A 21,369-nucleotide genomic window follows, 5' to 3' on the forward strand; every position below is an offset into this window, starting at 1 on the left:
GGTATGCGCAAATTGTCAGCTATCAGTACGTTTTCCGGTTGACTTTCGAACGCTTCGTCTACGGCCCCCAACTAAATAACTTCAGTTTTAAACCGACCAGTAATATGCCGATTCTGGAGATTGAACCCACGTAGTATAGCAGTAATGGTTTGGTAATAAAACGACGTTATTACTACATATAGCAGTTCGAAAGATATATGTTAAAAAATAATATAATTACCTGCTGCTGGCGATAAATCAAAAACGTTTCAAATAATTTGTAATTTATCCGTTCTGTAGAATATCCAGTAAAAATAAAATACAATAAATACTGTTATTTACAAAAGAAATAATATCTCTAAATTCGTACTACAGTCCACAGATAGAGTTAGTCAAGCGAAACAGGTCTATCACACTAATCGAGAATGTTTCTAAACGGCTTGTGGGTGGTTTTCACAGAAAATATGTCAGTATAAATAGTATTGCTTACGAAAAATAAATAATATTGTAAATAGTATTATTTACGAAAAATAAATAATATTATAAATAATATTATTTACCAAAAATAAATAATATATCTAAATTTGTACTCGTATTTGTAGTTCACCAGTAAAGTTAGTCAAGCAAAAGAGGTCTGCTGTCACACCATAATTGAGAATGTTGCTAAATATCCAGCGTACAAAAATCGATTTATGGCTGATCAGTAAATCTAAGTGAGTTATAGTGGATAGTTATTTATAGCGCAACCACGTGATTTGATATGAAAATCCCAGCGCGTTATTAATAGCATGGTATGTTTAGCGTAGTCACGTGACCGTGGTAGTATCTAAACTCGTGAATCAAATTGAGATCCCGGTAATTTATTGTATTTGGAGAAATTGCATTACGTTACTGGATGTACAGTAAATCCTTTGTATCTTTTAACTTTTGATCTGTAAATACATTGTAGTAGTAATAATAAAAAGAAGTGATTCTTCGCTTACCATGGTATCTCATACGGCTTAATTAGCGTGACAACGACTGGATGCGTTTTAGAAGTATCTTCCAGTCTGTGATTCCAACAAGCAACAGCTGCGACATTGCCAGGATGCTCATGTCAAATCTACAGAGGGCACAGAACAGCTATTTACACGATTTGTCGAACCAACCAAAACAGTTGTTATAGCGACTGAGGCAACACCAAATACTCTTGAGGCATTACCCGCTGATATTGCTGGCCATCTTCAAACCCCACCACAAGTTCAGCCACCACCACGAAATGCTAAAACCAAGATAATAGATAAATTTAATGCTGAAGATCTTTCCACAGTCAGGAAAAGAGACAAAGTACTTAAAATGGCTGCAATTTGATATTTGAGAATGGAAACAGAGCCAGAAAAATGTATGCGTCGATTTGAAAATATAGGGAAAAAAGACTAAAAACAATGCCCAAGATAGCGATGGAACAGAAAAAGCAGCGTAAAGGGCGCCGGGCGCAGTTCGCTCCTGAATCAGAAGCACAACCATAATCAGAACCAGAGTGCAAGAACGCCTGCCAAATTTAGTACATGTACACCCTGCGCAGATTAGAGTATAGCAGTATAATTAAAACAGCGCATACGCGTCCTTTGTCAGACATTGTGCTAATGAATGATTGAAAACCATATTTTTTGCAGTTTCTTGGTAGTATATGTTATATTGAGGACCTTACTTAACCGGAAATCTCAAATTCGGAGCGATGTAAGAAGCCTATAAGATTTTATATCTTTATGTACTTTAACTCTGACGCCAAACGTTTAAGTCAAGAAGCCACATATAGGCGTTTAGCATCCTGGCGTCGTAAACTGCAGTTGCCCTCAGCGAAGGCAATAGGGTATAATTAGTTGCATTTTATCAAGATTTCGATGCAGTTGCAATGAAATATTTGGGGTTTTAGTTTTCTTCTATGGCGTCAAAAACAGTAAGAAAATTCTTTACAGATTATGGCGGGAAATAGTTTGTATCTACGTCAGATTTTACTTGATATCTTCGATGTAGCAGTTTTCATTCAAAACAAAATTATTTATTACGGCTATATGAATGGATATAGATGGTTACACCTTACGTGCAGTCACTATTATTACGTTTTTTCCTTGGAAATGTCTTGAATTTTTCGGTATTACACGGCAGAAGCGACATCGTCTTCACTAGACAACCGTATTATGTCAAAAGTCCAAACTATGTTTGGCACTTCGATGAACTAAAAGATTTCGGACTATGTATCAATGGATGTATTCATGCGTTTACGAGAAAGAATATTTGGACACAGTCTCGTGGGATATTATTTGCATGCAGTTAAGCAAAGAAAAACCTGCCTATCCAAGATAAAATGAATCCTAATTACAGAAAATGGACATGTGGTTTCTATGCAAATATTTCTAGCTGGGTAGGATAGTCTCTTCTACGGAACAAGTCAACGCATTCAAAGAGTAAAGTCCAGGTGGAGCACGTTTAGGTGTCAATGTTCTCATTTCATTGTTTTCGAAAGCAAAGGAAGATAATCATGTTAATGGAAGTTTTATGGACACATGCTTGCTACTCGTATTCTTCGTAAAATTTGTTAATGTATTTCAAGAGTGCAAGAACGCACTGACCTGATATACACATGCATGTACCGTGAATATACATACATACATGCATACATGCATACATATAAAATGTTAGACGTATGGGTTGATTGGTGAATGAAATGAGATACACAAACATGCAGAATGTATCATTAGCATCAACATTAGTAATATTAGGATAGCTTTGAATTGGGAATTTGTTGACGTTCTTGACGTGTTTGACTGTTTGCACGACATAACTAGGCGCTGGTTCGGTTCCGATGACGGTGGTAGGTGCAGCATCAATCCCTTTAGTATATATGATTATTTGTGCGAAAGCTTTAAAATCTGCTCGAAGGTCTTTTCGTGCGATTCGTGTCGCATCAAGCATATTCTTAACTGGAACATACTGAAATACACTTGCGCAGTATTCGAAGATGTATCGATTTGCTGAAGATATGCTGGTTATATGTTAACCGAAAGCGAATTGTTGGTGGCGCGAGAAAAATATTCTTAAACGCGTTGCATATCATATCGGAGGCACAACCCAAGCTTGTCAATCATGTTAAACACCTTTAACATATTCGCGTTGTCCGGTATCACTTTAGAAACATGCTTATCACTCTGAGCTACTTAAACCACGTTTACATTTGATGATCGCGATAAAATATCCGTTTCGAACTTGTGTCGATCAAGCATGACCTAGTTGTACACGACAAAATCATTTAATGACGCGTCTTATGCATCGATTCCTGGTGTGTCAGCGATGTCCTTGCTAAGCTATACTGGTTTGCGACTCGCTTGATTTGCCTGCCGACTTACATTATCACTATTTTCGTTTGTTGAACTATCAATGTTGCTTGAATGGCACGCTATATATTGTAACGCGATTGACTGCCTGCATGTGGCGTGACCAGATATAATTTATCTCATGTGATCAAGAGCACAAGATTCAACAACAATTCAGACTTTCCTGATACAGATCGACCAATAGTAATCGCTCGCATGGATTTCTGAAACTGCGCAAGGTGGCAATTTCATTATACGTACTAATATATATATATATATATATATATATATATATATCACGGTTAGGGGACTCCGTCTTCTAATTGACGCGGACGATTGGACGAGTTGCCATCAAAGGAATATGTGAAATCTGCGAAATATTAACATATTCATTTGGGTTTGATAATAATATGCTAGCGAACTCAGTGCGCCGCGAGCTAGCCGGCTACGCCACACTGCCAGTTATAGATATAGAACGTATCGGTTTGTTCGCGTTTGGCTTCATGGTGAAATCCTTGGATCATCGAGGGTAAATTAATACTAAAGTATTCGAGTATCGGAGCTCTCAAATGTGTGTATTGAGGTTTAAAATCATCTCGACACGCAATGATATATTATTATACAAGTGTGTCGCTGATATTTCGCACAGCGGTAAGCAACACAAATGTCCCAATGCTTATGCAGTCTCGTCGGGTCTATAACTAATCTTCGAGCTTCATACAATTCTTTTCGGCTCCATGTTTGTAACTGGTAAATTTACCAACTATCATTCAGGTGATATTTCTTCCGCGAGTTGCGTCACGCGATGTCATAGAAAGACAAAGATGTTTTGCGGCTGAAATGTCATTTTATTGTATGCTTATGTATATTTATAGCAAAGAGTGAGCCAAACTTTTACTATAAAGTCCCAGTGGTAAGTATAGGATACAGTCATTTTCAGGTCATTTGTTACCATTTCTCACTTCTTATTTGTCCTACGTTTCCTGATTGCAACTGAACAAGCCTCTGTTGATACACAAATGGAAACGATTAGCATTTTCTTTAAGTACATATAAGCATCAAGTTCTAACAATATGTGAAATTCCTCTGTAGTTAACTATCAAAATAATGTTGCGTTCCCCTGCCAACTCCGTTTTAGAGCCTCTCACAATCTCCCACATTAGATATAAACGTTCCTTGTTAATCAACTGGTGAATACTTCCTTTATGAATAATTTGACAACTACACATTAGATGTTAAAATCATATATATATGGCCCGATGCCTCCACTCGTCGAAAAACTTGTGTAATAATGACAATGGTGAATATAAGTGATTTGTTACACATTCGTAAAACTGATAATAATCGCACATATCCACTCTTCAATAAAATTATATTGGGGTTATGAATTAATATGAATTTCGCATAAGAAAGGTTGATATGTTAAGTAATTTCGGGTTTTTCTTGTCAAATACGTTCAGGCATTTTAACAGTTTATCTGAAAAATAACATGCATATGGTACATATAACATTATCATAGTAATTCAATATTGGTTTATAGAGCTATAACATTATCGGCTTCAGTATCATCACTTACTATTATTAATAAACAGGTTCTTTAATGTCAGCACAATGTCTTCCACAGTATCAGCTATAGTGTAAACCTAATCATTCCACTTTAATTACAACTTTTAGATTGCAACTTATACAGTTAACAAGCCCATACAGAATTCAACTGCCATAATATATTTATAACATTATACATGTGTAACTGACCAATCAGAACCCTCTGTGCATGAATCATAGCTCACCGGTACAATCTACAGGCGTCTGCCTCGTTGATAGTCACTTGCATATATTACAGTTATTGATAGAGCACGGCGTTTCATCTTATGTTTTAACGCAATAACACAACATGGTGTCAGAAGTGTGAACATAATTGGAATAGCACACGGATCGTAAATGGATATTGTGAAGCAATAACTTGACAATCCACGGAAGATTTTGCACGAATTTAGAACCTTAACAACGTTAAAAATTCTGCATACGATCTTAATGCCTTCGAAATGGATATTTCCGGTGTGCCAACCCCTAGCCTGACTGGGTCAATTCCAACCCCACCACATCATGGGGTAAATTCTAACAACACTGTGATCTAATATTTGACGGATGAGTAGAAGAAGTGATGCGGTCAAAGCCAACTACCTTCTACTTTGGGTAGGCGACAAAGGTAGAGATATTTTCAAGCACATGGACTCTGACGGATGAAGAGAAAAAAGAACCCATCAATATTCGCTATTCTGTTCGGATGCTAACGGTTCCATCAATATGTATACGAGAGAAAGGTACACGTTCAAACTGACTACCTTCCATTTGTCTCTATAATTAAAAAGCCCCTCTATGCAGCCCCACCGCGACTACAACGCACGCTTTAGCAACTGCAGCGTTATGACTTTGAGGTAAAACATTACCAAGGTAAGAACATACACTCGTAAGATTTTATATGATACACACCAAAAATCACATAGTTTGTACACCTATCTTCTCTCATGACCTTGTTAGCACATCATAACTGCCACATCGTGACTTACGAGTGACTCAGTCTGCTACGGAAAAGAATATGCATTGCATGTTTCACACTTAGCAATATAGTATTCTTTTTCGCGATTCATGCGTGACCAATGTATAGTTTATCTGGCTCTTCACAGACAGTCTTGTATTACTATATGACTGACGTGCAGCCTTTCCATTCTCGAACCTTTCAGTGTGGCCGGGATCACTACACGGTCACTTTTAAAAATGAGGCCATTATGTACTGTCAGTTCCTCCCGGAAAGGAAAGTAATACTGTATTTTTTGTGGAAGTACCTTTTTTCTTCCGGCCATCCTCTCTGAATGACTTTTTGGAACTGTCTTAACTGAAAATCCATTTCAGCTTCTCTGAATCTCAGTGATGCGTTCCATAGAAACTCAACCATGCTACTATTTATATTGCTTTCTCTGTGAATGAGCGAGTATCAACCTCAAACACTCCATCTCTATGCCATAATTCCTTGGCGCAGAGCAAATATGCACGACTCAAACTATCAGCCATGTAAATCTTTGTACCTTGCTTCTAGATCACAATGAAGTCAAACTTCTGCAGTTTTAACAGCATTCTTTGCAGCTGCTTTGGTGCACTATCCAAAGTTTTCTTCCAGATTATTTCAAGTGGTTTGCGGTCACTATCTGTGACTACTAGTCTCCCGTAGACGTAGTTCTCAAACCTTACAGTCCAAAAACTATTGCCAGTAGCTCTTTCTTGATTTGTGCGCAATTTACATCAGTCACTATGAGTGCATGTTAGCCATAGGCACCTGCGTGCCCCTCTTGCAGCAAACAAGCCCCTAGCCCCGTTTCCGATGTATCACATTGCAGAATAGTGTCCTTCTTATGGTCAAAGTACCTCAGTACTGGTGTTGATGTGAATATCTCTATAATTTCATGACGGCATTTGTCATGAATTTGATCCCAATAAAACTATACGTCTTCTTAAACAAATGTGTCAATAGCTCTGTCATTTCCGATAGCCATGGAGCAAACTTCTGCACATAGTTCACCATACCTATCAGTCGCTGGATTGTCTGCGTATACGTCGGTGTAGGCATTTCTCTGATTGCGTCTACCTTAGCACTGTCAACTTTCAACCCTTTTGCATAGGTCAAATGTACCATGAACGTGACTTCCTTCTGCCTCAATTTCATCGTATCTTTATTCAATGTAAGATTCTTCTTGCGACATCTCTCAAAATGTTCTCGAAACTTTCTGTCGTGATCCTCTGTGGCCTTAGCATCATTTTCACCACTTCCCCATGCTAGAATATCGTCATGAATTGCTTTCTCAACTTGAATCCCTTCCAAAGCTTCAACAATTCTCCTCTGAAATTTGTCTGGCTCTGGAGCTGTTACCAAATGGCATTCTCCTCCATCTGTATCGTCCCCATGGTGTTCCAAATGTTTCGAGTTTGCTAGATTCCTCATCTAACTTAACATGCCAAAATCCATTTTTATGCATCCACAGCAGTAATAATTATCGGCCTGCTCTGGTCTGAGAAAACATAGTCTATTGGTGGAATTGGGTAATGATTTCTCTTCAAGACTTTATTCAAAGTTAGTGGGTCAAGGCACAGCCGTATTTTCTTGTTGTTCTTCATAACCACCAACATGCAAAAGATCCAATCGGTTGGTTCGTTCTCAGGAGTCAAATTTCACCAGTCGATGAATTTCTGCTCTCAACTTTAGCTTAACAGCCAATTGAAATTTCCCCACTGGCAGTTTTACTGGTTTGGATTGGCTTTTTCTGTCAGTTCAAGGTGGAGTTCTCCTTCCAAGAGACCTTCTCAACTGAATATGTCTTCATGTTCCTGTATGAGGTGTTGTACTGACTCTACTGTCATCATATATTATTTATTTACAGTAATAAGACTTATTTACTGCACTACTTGGATCTTGCCTACCCTTGTATAATTACAAACTCGAAGATGTAAATTGTCTTATTCTTTGGATTTGTAATGTGCAATTTTCTTTTACCCAAGGCTCTTGTTTCACATTTGTCACATTTTTCTTTTACAGGTGCTTCAGAGTGCCATCATGACATACTTTCTTGTGATCTGTTTTATAGATTATGTTAATTGTTGAACCACAGTCTAACTTGAAATTTATCTGACTCTCACCTATATTTCTATTCCATTCACTTCTTCGACTGTCAGCACAAATTCATCATTATCACTGTCAAGACTTGAATCATCATCTATAACGTTTACCCCTTCTTTCTGCTTGTATTGCTTTTTGTGTGCCCCTTCTTTCTGCTTGTACTTTACTGCCAAATGGTTCTTTAATCCACACTTTGCACCCAGTTTCCCCAAGGCAGGGCAAACCTCTTTAATTGCTTCGTGCTTTTTTTCTCCTTGCAACTGACTTTGCTTTTTTCTTCTTTTTTTTGTTGACTTTTCACTCTTCCTTTGAGCTAATGCCGACATGTCTTCCTGAGTAATACCTTTCATCTGTTCTTGCGTTATTTCGTTTGCTCGACAAATATCTTTGCAAGTTCTTAAGATTAACTTCATGTCTTGCAACATTTTACTATTGGTTCCGTCGTCTCTTATTCCAGTTACCATTCTGTCTCGCAACAGTGTTTCTTCTAACTCACCATAATCACACGTTTGTGCTAGTGATCTTAGCGCAGCGACGTAGGCATCAGTGCTCTCGCCTGCTTCCTCTTGTCGACAATTGAAATTGTACCATTCATAGGTTTAGTTTGTTTCTCCTATACAGTATTTTCAAATTTGTCAAGCACTTTGTCAGGCTTATCTTTGTCTCCATCATTCTCAAACGTGAAGGTTTCTATACACATAAGAAGAGTGGCTATTCCCTGTTTTGGCGCTTTTTCTGCCAGCAACATAGCTACTTTATAGTTCACCCAGACTCTTTCTGAATTGTTTCCATCTCGCAGACAAATTTCCCCGAAGCTCCAGTTTCGGCGGAAAAGCTATTGATGATTTAGGCGAAGTTGCCATCCTTCTGACACCCCTTACTGTGAATTGGACTAATACATGTACATATGCATTACGTTACAGATACAAATCTGTGTTAAGACCTCACAGTAGTCACTTGTATATATTAAAGTTATTGATAGATAGAACACGGCGTCTCTTCTTATGTTTTAACGCAATAACTCAACAGTACTGCCATTTAATTGCAAATCATATGGCGAATAACAATCCATTTAAGTGCACTGGACACAACAAGGGATCACGTGTGTCAGGGATTGATTAAGATAAATGCAATAAACTGACAATGAACAGTGCGAAACTAGTATCTAAGTATCCTGAGCGTTTTCGACTCTTTAATGAGTCTGTTTCAAAGGTAAATACAAAACATAGACAGGACAACCAAATAAAACAGAAAACGGTTATGTTTGCGAAATTTTACATGGATGTTTCTACAGGAATTATTATTTTTTTTCGGGGGGGGGGGGGCACCACACAGATCAACGCCCTACTTGTCCAAAAAAATAAAAGGTTATGTGTAATTGTGTCCCCCTCAGATGTGTTGTTTGTCTATTTTATTCAAAAGAATTTCGGTCATAAAGATTTTTTAGAATTTTGACGGGGTATTTTTGATTTCCCTAGTGTATTATATAGGGTTGTTCATCCGAATAGGTTTCCATCACCTAACTCGGGATGCCTTCCCTATTCCTTTTAGTTGACCTTGGCTAAAAGTTTCTCAATATCCCATGTGTGCTATTTCTGTATATACTATATTGTATGTGCGCTATACTTTGTTTTTGTGTCGGGATAGCCATCTATTTCAAAATGCTTCCAGTTGTTCTAAGATCCTTATTATTGGATCAATTTTTTAAAAATTTTATTAATATAATCTGGTTAGATAATTTTGAATTTTGGCTTAAGTAACAGTGTACTAAGGTTTTACAGAATTTTTTTTCCTAATGTATCATAAGTGCTATATGATGTGTTGTTCTTCGCATTACTAGTATTGGGAAATGTGGTCAGCTGTGTTCAAGTGGTGTCAATACTCTCATTATTTTTTATGGATATCTCCCAACTCGAATTAGGCTGCCTCTTTTTATATATTAGTTTCTTGCCAAAGATTTTCTAAAGGGTTTAGATTCCCATTTATAGTGGAAAATTCTGTATAGTAAGGGAGAAAGATTTGGAACTTGGTTTTCGTGTATTGTTGTGTGAGTGTATTCCCTATGGGGACGTTTTTCCGGACTCTTTCATAGACCTGTTCACTTCGCGTGCCATGTGACATAGCCTTATGATGTCATTATCACGTACTCTTCCTTATAGGGGTCCCTGTTCCCCATCTAAATGGTAATTTGATTTTAGGATAGACGCATAAAGGCAGACAAAGTACTTGACAAAATTTAATTAAATTTGTGAGAGAAGAAATAAAAGATTTTTAAAACTTTTATTTTAAATTTTAGTTAAGTTAATTGATTATATTTGGTGTTTGTCACTTGATTCTTGTTTTTAAATTAATATAGTTATCGAAAACAATTTTTAGGTTCATACTTTATTTTTTAATTGTTATCACTTGGCCACATGTTTTCATTGTTGTAATTATGTAATCCGTAACTTTTCTTAGTAACTGTTTATCAAAATTTCCATCTAAATATACTAATCGATTTCTTTTATACTTATCTTTTTTGTATATTTCCATTATTAATTTAATCCTATCTTGTTTTCTGGTCTCACACTGTGCTATGACATGATATTTGGTAAACTTGGCTATTTTGCACATAGGGCATTTCACATCAATTCGTATCATCCTCCTTCTGAGCGCTACTTCACCAGTTAGCCATGAGTTATGGAGGTATTTGAAGAGCATACTCTGCTGGATATATCCTAACTACTGGGGAATATAAGGGTGCTCTGCTGCCCCGGCAATACAGAATTTATCGGTTTAATTTTGATCAACTTTTATCTTTTCTTTGATGCTGGACATTTTGTTCTTTGCCTCTTCCTCCTTTTTGTGGCTGCTAGAAATACAGCAAGCTCTATTTGCTGTATTTCTCTTTATGGCGGTTGCAGCCTCAAAAAATGTCTGTCTTATGTACTATGTCTCATTGTTCAATTTCTTAGCACGTTTACGCTATAGACTTTGTCCACATCGTTATGTTATGATATAAATACATAGCAAATATTTGGTTCACTAATATCATTTATGTTCAATACAAAGTCACGAAAGTGGCCAGCATCAAACACAACGTTTGTCTTTGTTTTAATTATGTACCCATATACTTTGACTTTGCAATATTTGCACAACTGACCTAGGGTATTCTGTCTTTTCACTCTCTATCTTCCTCTTGACTCTATCGATGTCAGAAAGAGTAGGCTGGTGCATGTACATTTCATTTTACAGTCTCATCAAACAATAATACAAACCATCGTTCTCATTCACTTTCGTTCTGACAATAACTTGCACCACTCTTCTACATGTGCATGAACACATCACATAAAGAATATGATAGATTTGCAATGACTGAATCTGAAATCCGAGGAGGAATACTTACTGTGAGAAACTCAAGGCATGTACTATTTGTATTTATGTATCCGTGTACAGCTTTGGTCGATTGTAATGATTGCTTCGTTGATGGGAGCCGGTGTTGGGAAGATATTTATGGAACCGAATAATCAACAGAGGTGAAGGAGTAGTCGTTATAATGTACAGTAATCATGATAGGAGATCGAGTTATGTTTATATGATGAACCATCTCAAATACTTTTATGTTTGGGAATTATCTTATCGTGTTAAGTATACTTAATCGATAAGGCAAAGTAGGAATACTTGAGTGAAGCAACGATCTGGCCTCAGCCTTAGTTCCTCCCCGATCTACACCAAACCCATAAAGATATTCCGAGAAAATAATACCAATTTAAATGGTGCGATTCACATCTGACTTGTTTTTAGACATTTTAATATCTATATTGATAATAAAAGGGTAGACTTCAGAATTTATAAACCGGTATATCTTGCTAAGATTGTCTTCTCTCTAATGGAGATCGATGTGTAAAGTATTACCTAATTGTGTTTCGAATATTTAATTTTTATTTGTGTTTGTTAGTTTTCCTCCATCGTGGATTGATATGTTTAATTGTAGTTTGGACTTAACCTTGTCCAAGGTCAATTGCACTGTGTTCCTGACTAAAGACAACTTTGTATTTTATTTTGGTGAAAATTTAATACATAGATAATATGTTTTTTTTTTAAGAGTGTGGGTTAAATATTAGGATAATTAACTTGGCTTGAGTCAATCACATTATGTTTACAACGCTGTTTTATTATATTTTTATTAACATAATTGTAGTAGAATGGATAAATTCCATTAAGACATAATATTGCCAAAAATACTAATTGTGACCTGGGCCAAGAAGCGTTCTTTGTAGGCTTGTTTATTCAGAAAGTATTCATTCGTGCTGTTAGACCTTAAAGCCGAATCATTTGTATTTGCTATGTTCAGTGTCTGATTTGGATGCATTATGTTTTCAAATTATTTTTAACTGGAAATACGAAAGGCTCTTAAATAATATTCTTCGAAAGAAAAATTAAACGGGCGTTATAGTGAATTCAAAACAATGACATCTTGGATTGTTTTTGTGTTTCATCATCAAAAAACCTTTGAGATAGCCACTTCATATGCTACTACAAGCCATCTACACAACCATTGTTGAATCTTATTTCAAGCACAAATTAAATTGAATTAGAACTTTATTCCTTAAGAGTGATGATGGAACTTTTTGGACTAAATGGGACTTAATTCGTTATCCTATAACTTTATTTTTGTCTTCACTTTGTATTTCAGGGATTTAGATTATTTGTTTTTATTTTGCTCCATTTTGTTAGTTAGTTTTAAACTATAAGGTCGTAGTAATTGTGTTTCAATAAAGCATACTGTCAATCTACGGTTTGGGAATGGTTCCTTATGGGTAATACACATTTGAGGTAGGAAATTACATGCATGTGTAAAGTTAACGACTTGTGTCTGTTTGGACATTACTGATAAGAGGAACATTATTTGTAGCATTTGCAATGTTAAAACCCATTCACTTGACAGGTCCTGTTGCCGTGAGTTAGTGGCAAAAGGAAAACAATGGACTCAATAGAGGCTCAGGAAAATGTTCTTTGATTCAAGCGGCAATTCATTGTGTGTATTCCTTCTGCTTTATCATTAAATAACTTGTCCATGTTTTCGATTTTATTTTTGTTTCATACAACCTTTATAAATATTGTCAACGTCAGTTTCTATTTTGTTTCTGTCTGATAATACTTTGTTCATAAGAGGTGTGAACAATTTTTAAAAAATTCATTATTCAGTTCAACAACAGTTAGTGATGTTTGTAAATGCTATACATGATTATGTACTTCCTGGTTTGCTTAATCGAATAATTCTGTGAATACGTCTTTGTCTTTCTTGACCTATATAAACCTATACGGCTGTCAATACGTCCTCATCTTGATCTGTATAAGCTTTCCCGGCTGTCAATACGTCATGATCTTGATTTGTATAAGCTTTCACGGCTGTTAATACGTCCTGATCTTGATCTATATAAAACCATACGGCTGTCAATACGTCTTCATCTTGATCTGTATAAGCTTTCACGGCTGTTAATACGTCCTGATCTTGATCTATATAAACCCATATGGCTGTCAATACGTCATTGTCTTTCTTGATCTGTATAAGCATTATGATATGTATAAATCAATATATCTTTGACTTTCTTGATCCATTTAAACCTTTAAAGCAGCCAATACGTCATTGAACAAACTGTCAATTAGTCGCATCAATTAATGTTCTCTTCTATTCATAATGGAGGCTGATATTAATAATCAACTCACAAGTAATTAAAACAATGATTTCATTTAATTGTTTACTCTAACAGTTGTCGATAACCAAATTTGTATCAGCTGTTATTGATCTAGGATGCAACCATTCCGTGACCTAAATATACTTACAGTTTTGGAGCACCGAACATCCACAATCAATTAATCCATCATTCGCGACATAATGTGAGGTTGATTACCACCCATCTCTCTCTCTCTATCTATCTATCTATCTATCTATCTATCTATATATATATATATATATATATATATATATATATATATATATATATATATAGTAACTAACTATTTTATCCATTTTATGTACTTTATAATCGTGCACGATATTGAATCACATATATTATAATAAGACTTAGAAGTTATACATATTTTCTGATGAATGTATATGGAAACGCTAATTTTAATTTAACTGCGGAAACAAAGAGTAAACATGTACATACAAATCTGACTTTTTAAATACTTGAACGTAACTGTGAGACAGTTTTTGTTTGAGAATATCGTCAAGTTTTTTAATATCAAATCATATATGTAGTGATTTGGAAACTCATATAAATTGTCTGTAGACTGAATAACTTTTAAACATTTCCATTGATACTTAAGGAGAGTATTCGTCTTGGAAACCTTTGTAAAAATATTATCTTTCAAATAAATCAAATATACTCTATGACACTGGTGTTGAATATCAACTGCTATATTTACACATTCACAACCTATATGGAACTAAGTAATAGTCTGTATCATTTGAAAGGCAAATACAGTTAATTTAAAATTAAAATCAAACAGAACTATACCTGACATATATGAAATAAAATCAAGTTGATTACTAACCAGTCTCATGGCAAATATGTTAACTGGTTTGTTTCATGCATATCTTCTTCATGCGCTCATCGAATTGGAATTTTGTTTTGTTTATTTTGCCGATCAATATTCGAATGAAAGTGATGAGATGGAACATTGCATGTTCTACTAGAGCTCACATAGTGCATACACGCACACACAAAGTTGTTTTTGTTTCTATTTGAGACAACTGTTTAAAACATACTTAATTTCAGTTCTGTGAATCTGTTTGAGTGTGAGGAGCGTGCGAGTGTATGTCTATAAAAACAGTCGAACTAGAGGTTTATTCTAAATTCAAATAAAGTTTAGCTGACAAAGAGCCTTTTAATGAGATAATATTTGAAGATCAAAATCACAGGAAATTCTTGTCCAGACTCGAAAGAAAAATATTAAAACAGGCAGAGGAAGCTGCGTGTGCTCAATCTCATGAAGCTTATTGATGTGAGACTTTCTTTTAATGTCATTTTATTTAATATCTAGCACAGAACATATAAAGTTCTAGCGTTAACCTAGTGCCACCTGTTCAAAAACGCACATTTCACACGCCTCCTGGTCATATAGAGCGCTGACATACATATCTTAAACATGGCATGTCATACCGCGACAAGTTACAGTGACAATTGATACGACTTGTACATTAAATTAATGGGTGAAAATGTAAAGACCAGAAGAAAATATACACAAATACATACAAATGAGCAGAGTAAGGGACTGCGAGGAACTCACAGAACAGTAATATTACTTGATCACATTTGGTCTGTCTGAAGATAATAAACAACTGCCAGCAACATTTTGATCTCGAGGTAGGGTTGTTATCGACTTGAAATATTGTTAAAGACATGACATATACAAGACAATATGTTTCAAAAAAATATGATGAGCGTATGAATGCTCTTAAGTTCATTTTGATAGCAATTATATGAAAATGTCATACAATCGATAGGTACATACAAAATGAATACGTAATTAAAAGCTAGGTATACTGTATATGATTGATACTTGGAGTCCCAAGATTGTTTATGATGCCATGAATAATGGACATGAATAAGTTTTACTCATTAAGGTTAATAATCTATGATACACGATATAACTGTATAATATTATGTGCCCGTGTACTGATCTCTCTTTTCATAAATGAACATATTAACCTATGTTTTTGTTTTAAATGGTGTTGTTATTTAACGTATTTGTCAACATATCGTAAGCTAAACATGACGGCCATTTTAATTTGATGGAAGAAGAAGCTAAGAAGACCCATAGACCTAAATGAAGCCACTGACAATCAACTTTATGACATACCAACTATTTCCGAGCACGGGAATGGAACCAAAGCAGAAAGAAGTGAGACAACAGTAATCTATAAACGCGAGTGCCTTAGATCACTTGGTCATCCATTAGCAGATGTACAAGCCTGACTAATTTATACATTTTGAAATGAAAAGCAGAAAAGTCATTATCACTTTTATTCTGGCGAATTGTTTAGTTATATTATCGCTTCCAAGGAACTTCGTCACACCAATGGAACTTTAAATAAATTAATAAGGACGAATATTCTTGGGACAATCTTTACTGTAATGCTGTCTTGAATATATTCGAAAAAATTATATATGACCAACATTTATGTTGACTTTTTTAATACCTTCACCCACAAATGTTATCGTTTTACATTATTATTTCTGATATGATTTCCAAAGTTCATGCGCAATACTTGTATAACAAACCTTGGTCAAGAAATAACTTACTAATTAGTCTGAACTCATCTAGAAAAAATTACACGTTTATTCATTACCAAACTAAGATATTTTACTCTCTTTACATTCGTTTTCGTTCGAGTGTACGGAATAATCACCTGCGAGCAAGGTAATTGTTTGACATATTCGTTCATGAAACAAACAATGACTCTAATTTAATGTAAGTTAGCAATATTAAATTACACGTTTGCTTTCGAATATTTCGAATGTATGAAATTTCATACATAGTACACACAGTTTCATGCATAACCAACTTTCTTAACCGTTTTATCAGGATTAACCCGATCTTTAATCTTTAAATTCCAGTGTTGAATTGGCGAATCTATGGTAGAGTTAATCATTGTTTATTTTTCTGAGAGAGAAATCAGAAGTCCTCAATTTTGTCATGGTCATACACGACCTTCAATTTGCTATTTATAGAACAGGAATTTGCCAGTATGTGCGTAATGACCACGTAGAGTAATGGGGACGAATTTATACTGATTAAAAAAATCAAAGGAATGGAACAAGAAATTAATCATTTTGAAATGACAGTATAGATTATGGGTTATACTTCACACCAAAACTATACAGGGTAGATACTATAAGTTTTCTTTTCGGCCAAAACAATCCAAACGTTTCGACAATGCACTTAGTCTAATGATACCATGGCAAAAACATTTTGAATGCCATAAAATGGCAATTCATCTTTAAGTTGCATTTGTAACAGACAGTTCATTACGTCACATCTGTTTATAAAAAACAATCTTGTGCAACAATTTGTACATGCGATAAGTAATTTCGTATTTTAACAGAATGGAAGATTTTCGTGTTTGAGTAAATGGGAATATTTTCGTTCCAAATTGCTAATTTCGCCATATTTCCTATAAGCATCTGGCATATGTTAACACGCAGAAAGCTCTGACGTGTTTCGATAAGCTGAACCCTAGGACTAATGTGTCCAATGTTGCATCGTAGCTTCGTGTGACTTTAAATGACTAAATGTGGAAAATTCATCAGTAATGGACCCAGTGCAAATAGTTCATCTTTCCCCTCTCTGTACAAGTTCACGTGTTTACTAATATGTAAATAGGAATTTAACTATATCTTCTGTACGTAATAATTGCAAGTGCATCGGACCAAGACTTAGCTTGCAAGGCACGACGTGTAGATACGAGGTAGAAATATATATATATATATATATATATATATATATATATATATATATATATATATATATATATATATATATATATATATATATATATATATATATATATATATTTCAAGAATCGAAAAGTATAAATTCAAGTTAATATAATAAAGGATTATAGTGTGTTCTTGTTGATGTTTTTACAACTAAAACCTATGGCTTAGGATTGAGGATTAGCACACTGAATCATCATCACTGGTGATAATGAAAATGCTCCGTAAAATGTACCCAGTTTATAACAAAATCTTAAGGATATGTTCATGAAAATTTTATTATTATCGTTAATATTATTATTGTTATTTTTATTATTATTATTATTATTATTATTGTTATTATTATTGGCGTATCTCTTGTATGACATGCTTTATACCAGAAATATATAGCACTTTGCGTTGCAAATCGGTGAGTTGTAATTCGTACACTGAATGATAAACGTGTCGTCAGTTTATTATATCAGTGTGCCCAGCATGCGTTGAGAAATTGAGAGAGAAATGGGGAAGCACACACATAGAAGTTTTATTTGTTTCTATTTGAGAAACACATCCGGTTTAAAAAGGAACTTTATTTATTTTCTCTGAACATGTATGTGTCTGTGAGAAGCTTGCCAGTGTAATTTCCATAAAGATAAGTCTGAGCTAGAGTTGATTCTACATTCAAATAAAGTTATGCTGACAAAGAGACTTTTAATGAGATATTATTTGAAGATCAAAATCAGAAATGCAATGTTCGTAAGGGTAAATTCTTGTCCAGACTCGAAAGAAAAAATATTAAAACAGGCAGAACAAGCTGCTCGTGCTCAATTGTATGAAGCTTATCGATGTGAAACATTCTTTTAATGTCATTTCATTTATTATCTAGCACATAGTCGATAAAGTTCTAGCGTTAACCTCGTGACACCTGTTCGAAAAAACACCTTTCACACGCCTAATGGTCATGTCCCAATCAGGAACCAAGTTTGTAACAAACATTAGAGTGTATACCTGCAAATCTGAAGAAATCCTTTACAAAAACACCCCGATAGTTGTATGAACTTATATTAAATATATTGAGACGCCCTACTTTCTCTTATCAATGTCAATAACTAATATGTCGCTGACCAGACTAAATAAATCCTTGCTCAGAGCCAGAGTTGAATTTAGATTTAAACGTCTATAGACATGTTATATCCACGTAATAATTTATTCCCTCAGTAAGAAAAAATTTAGAGATAGTCCTTGTCGACGGCTTTACTCTTTCAACCAGATTAATTTAAATATTGTATTTGTATGGCCCTCTAACTCTATTCAACGAACTTCGTCCTTGTACAGAATCAAATATTAACACAGAGAAAAGAAAACGCTGCTGCTTTTAAGCACCATGTAGTTTATTGCTGAGAAAGAAATTTTTAATAAGAATGTGTTATATATTCTACCTGGGAACCTATATCTATATCAGTGGATATGTTTGTGTCTTCAGTCAGATCCACACTTTTCGAGCGCATTATAGTCATGTCCCGCCGTGAACCAATCTGATCAAGAAATATTTGAGTATACACCTGGACATAGCCAACATATCTCCAGTCAGATCTAATACTGTACAAAGCAGCGCGATATAATATCTGAACGAACAGTGCACCTTCTAAATCGCACAAAATCAATTCTCTTTCTCCAGACAATATTTGGCTTTGCTCAGAACCAAAGTTGAAAATGGTCTTAAACTGCAATGGACCATTCATACAGACAGAATCATCTATATACTTCATCAGAAGCTGGTTGTGAGAAAGACTGTTGTGAATCTTTCCACTGACAACAATCTGCATGTTGCAGTTTTATGTCACCCCCTATCGAGAATCAGCTGCCTGCTTGCACATAAGCAATCATAAAAAGAAAACATAACAATCTCCTCATGCTGATGTGGTTTTTTCCAGGAACACACTTTTAATAATGTTAAAACGTTTCTGTCTTAGAATCGATACATTTATGTGATAATTGAATCTCACTGCTCAGAGCCACCTTCTGAAGGAGCTTTTCGTTGATTAAAATGACTACCCTTTTGCTTGAAGGCTCAAAGTATTGCGAAAATGACGAACGATCCGATTCATGTGGCCAATTGTGGCTAATTTACGTAAGTCAACAAGACGCTTATTAGCCACTGAAAAAATAGCTAAGGAAACGAATAATGCTGACAAAAAGTACAACAACAATAAGTAAAACGCAAATTGTGCTGTAACTGGAATCACTGCATGGCTTCTTGGCATTAATGATGCTTTCATGGTAGTCTGTACATTTTGGTTTCTTCCTTCTTTCATTTCCTCGTCTCAGCTTCTTTGAAGATACCCTATTTGTTTTTAGCCTCATTCTTGCCTTCTTGGCTTTCTGGACGTCCTACAGATTGACAGACGTTTACTGCTGGTTTCAAAGTATTTATTGTATGGTTCGTTCAAATTTTTAAAAAGGAGCGTGACAATCATTTGCATAATTGGCACTTATATGACCGTTTGAATATCCTTAAAGTTCCTTTATTTATATTGTCGGCTCATTATATTTCTCTTTCTCTGAAAACATCATATAATGGGTTTATTTGATCCACGTTTAGAATGTTTGGCAGAACGTTCTACAGATGTATCGTTTTATTGTTTTGGCGTATTAGGTAATTTATACATTTTTTTTTGCTTGTCATTGCCTGGAGTCGAATCATAATTGTCAGTATCTGTATCCATGAGTATATGCTTATATGAATACCCTAATGATTCCATTGCGTATCCTGACTATACTTAGTTATGTTTATAAGGAACCATAGTAAGATATTTGTTTCAAGCAGCTTACTACTATAATATGGGTCATATATTGGTCTTCCACGAATATATCTGAATTTTGTTTACAAATTAGAGCTGACTTATTATCAAAAGGTTGGGTCGGATTTGTTGGAAACGCCAAAAATACAGAATCAGGCTGATCAACTCTTATGTAAAATGGCGAATATTTACACAACGAAAACGTCGTGAAAATGTACGAGGGTCCGCGATCAACGGGGGATATAAATGCTTTATACAAATTGAAGAAAGGTCATTAAATGATAAATAGGGGTGGTTAACAGTACGAAAGTTTCTAAAAATGTATTCAAAACGAAAAGGGTTGCACACGTCATAATTCTGAATAGAAGTAAACTTCCTTCAAAAACTTTAAAAAAACCAGACACATTTACAGTTTCAAAAAGATCCTTCATGTGTTTAGCATTGTAGTTTGATCGCGTGTAGGTTGCAGATCGAAATAATCTCATAGCTGGGGCTTCCTTCTTAAGAACGTAGCAGTGCGTTACACAAGGATGACCAGTTTTAATCCATTTTGGATGTTTCTATAGAATCCTGTTGGGCATTGCTAGCTATATGCATGGATAGACTCTGTTTTATACGTTTTCTTCTGAGCGGGAAGATGGCCTTAAAATGTGTAAACATCATTCTTTATTGGCCGGTAAGCAAAAGTATCACTATAAATAATTCTGTTCTGAAATAGAATATTTAACACAATCTCATTAAAGTATGTTTCCTCAGATATAAAGTCGTTGGAGATCAGCACAAGCAGCTTATGTTTTTATATGTTTAGCTCTATGCAGTGAGAATGTTGGTTGTCGGGGGTGGGGGTGGAGGTGTCATACATACGCAACGTGTTTTCTGGTTTTAAGTGGAAAGAAAGCGAAAAAAGTCATACACAAAGCTTGCGTCTGATGTTGTACATAGATGATTCTGTGCATACCAGAGGTATATTGCCTTCTAAGTCTGTTTTCAAATTTGGCTCATAGCATGGGCATAACATTTTCTGGAGAGCGACATAACTGATTTCGGGCAGCCATATATATTTAGATGTTCTTAAATGGATTCACTGTAAGTTCAGACGT

The sequence above is a fragment of the Sinohyriopsis cumingii genome, unplaced genomic scaffold, assembly GCF_028554795.1.
Source record: "Sinohyriopsis cumingii isolate HCF-2022 unplaced genomic scaffold, ASM2855479v2 utg000348l, whole genome shotgun sequence".
Lineage (NCBI taxonomy): Eukaryota > Metazoa > Mollusca > Bivalvia > Unionida > Unionidae > Sinohyriopsis > Sinohyriopsis cumingii.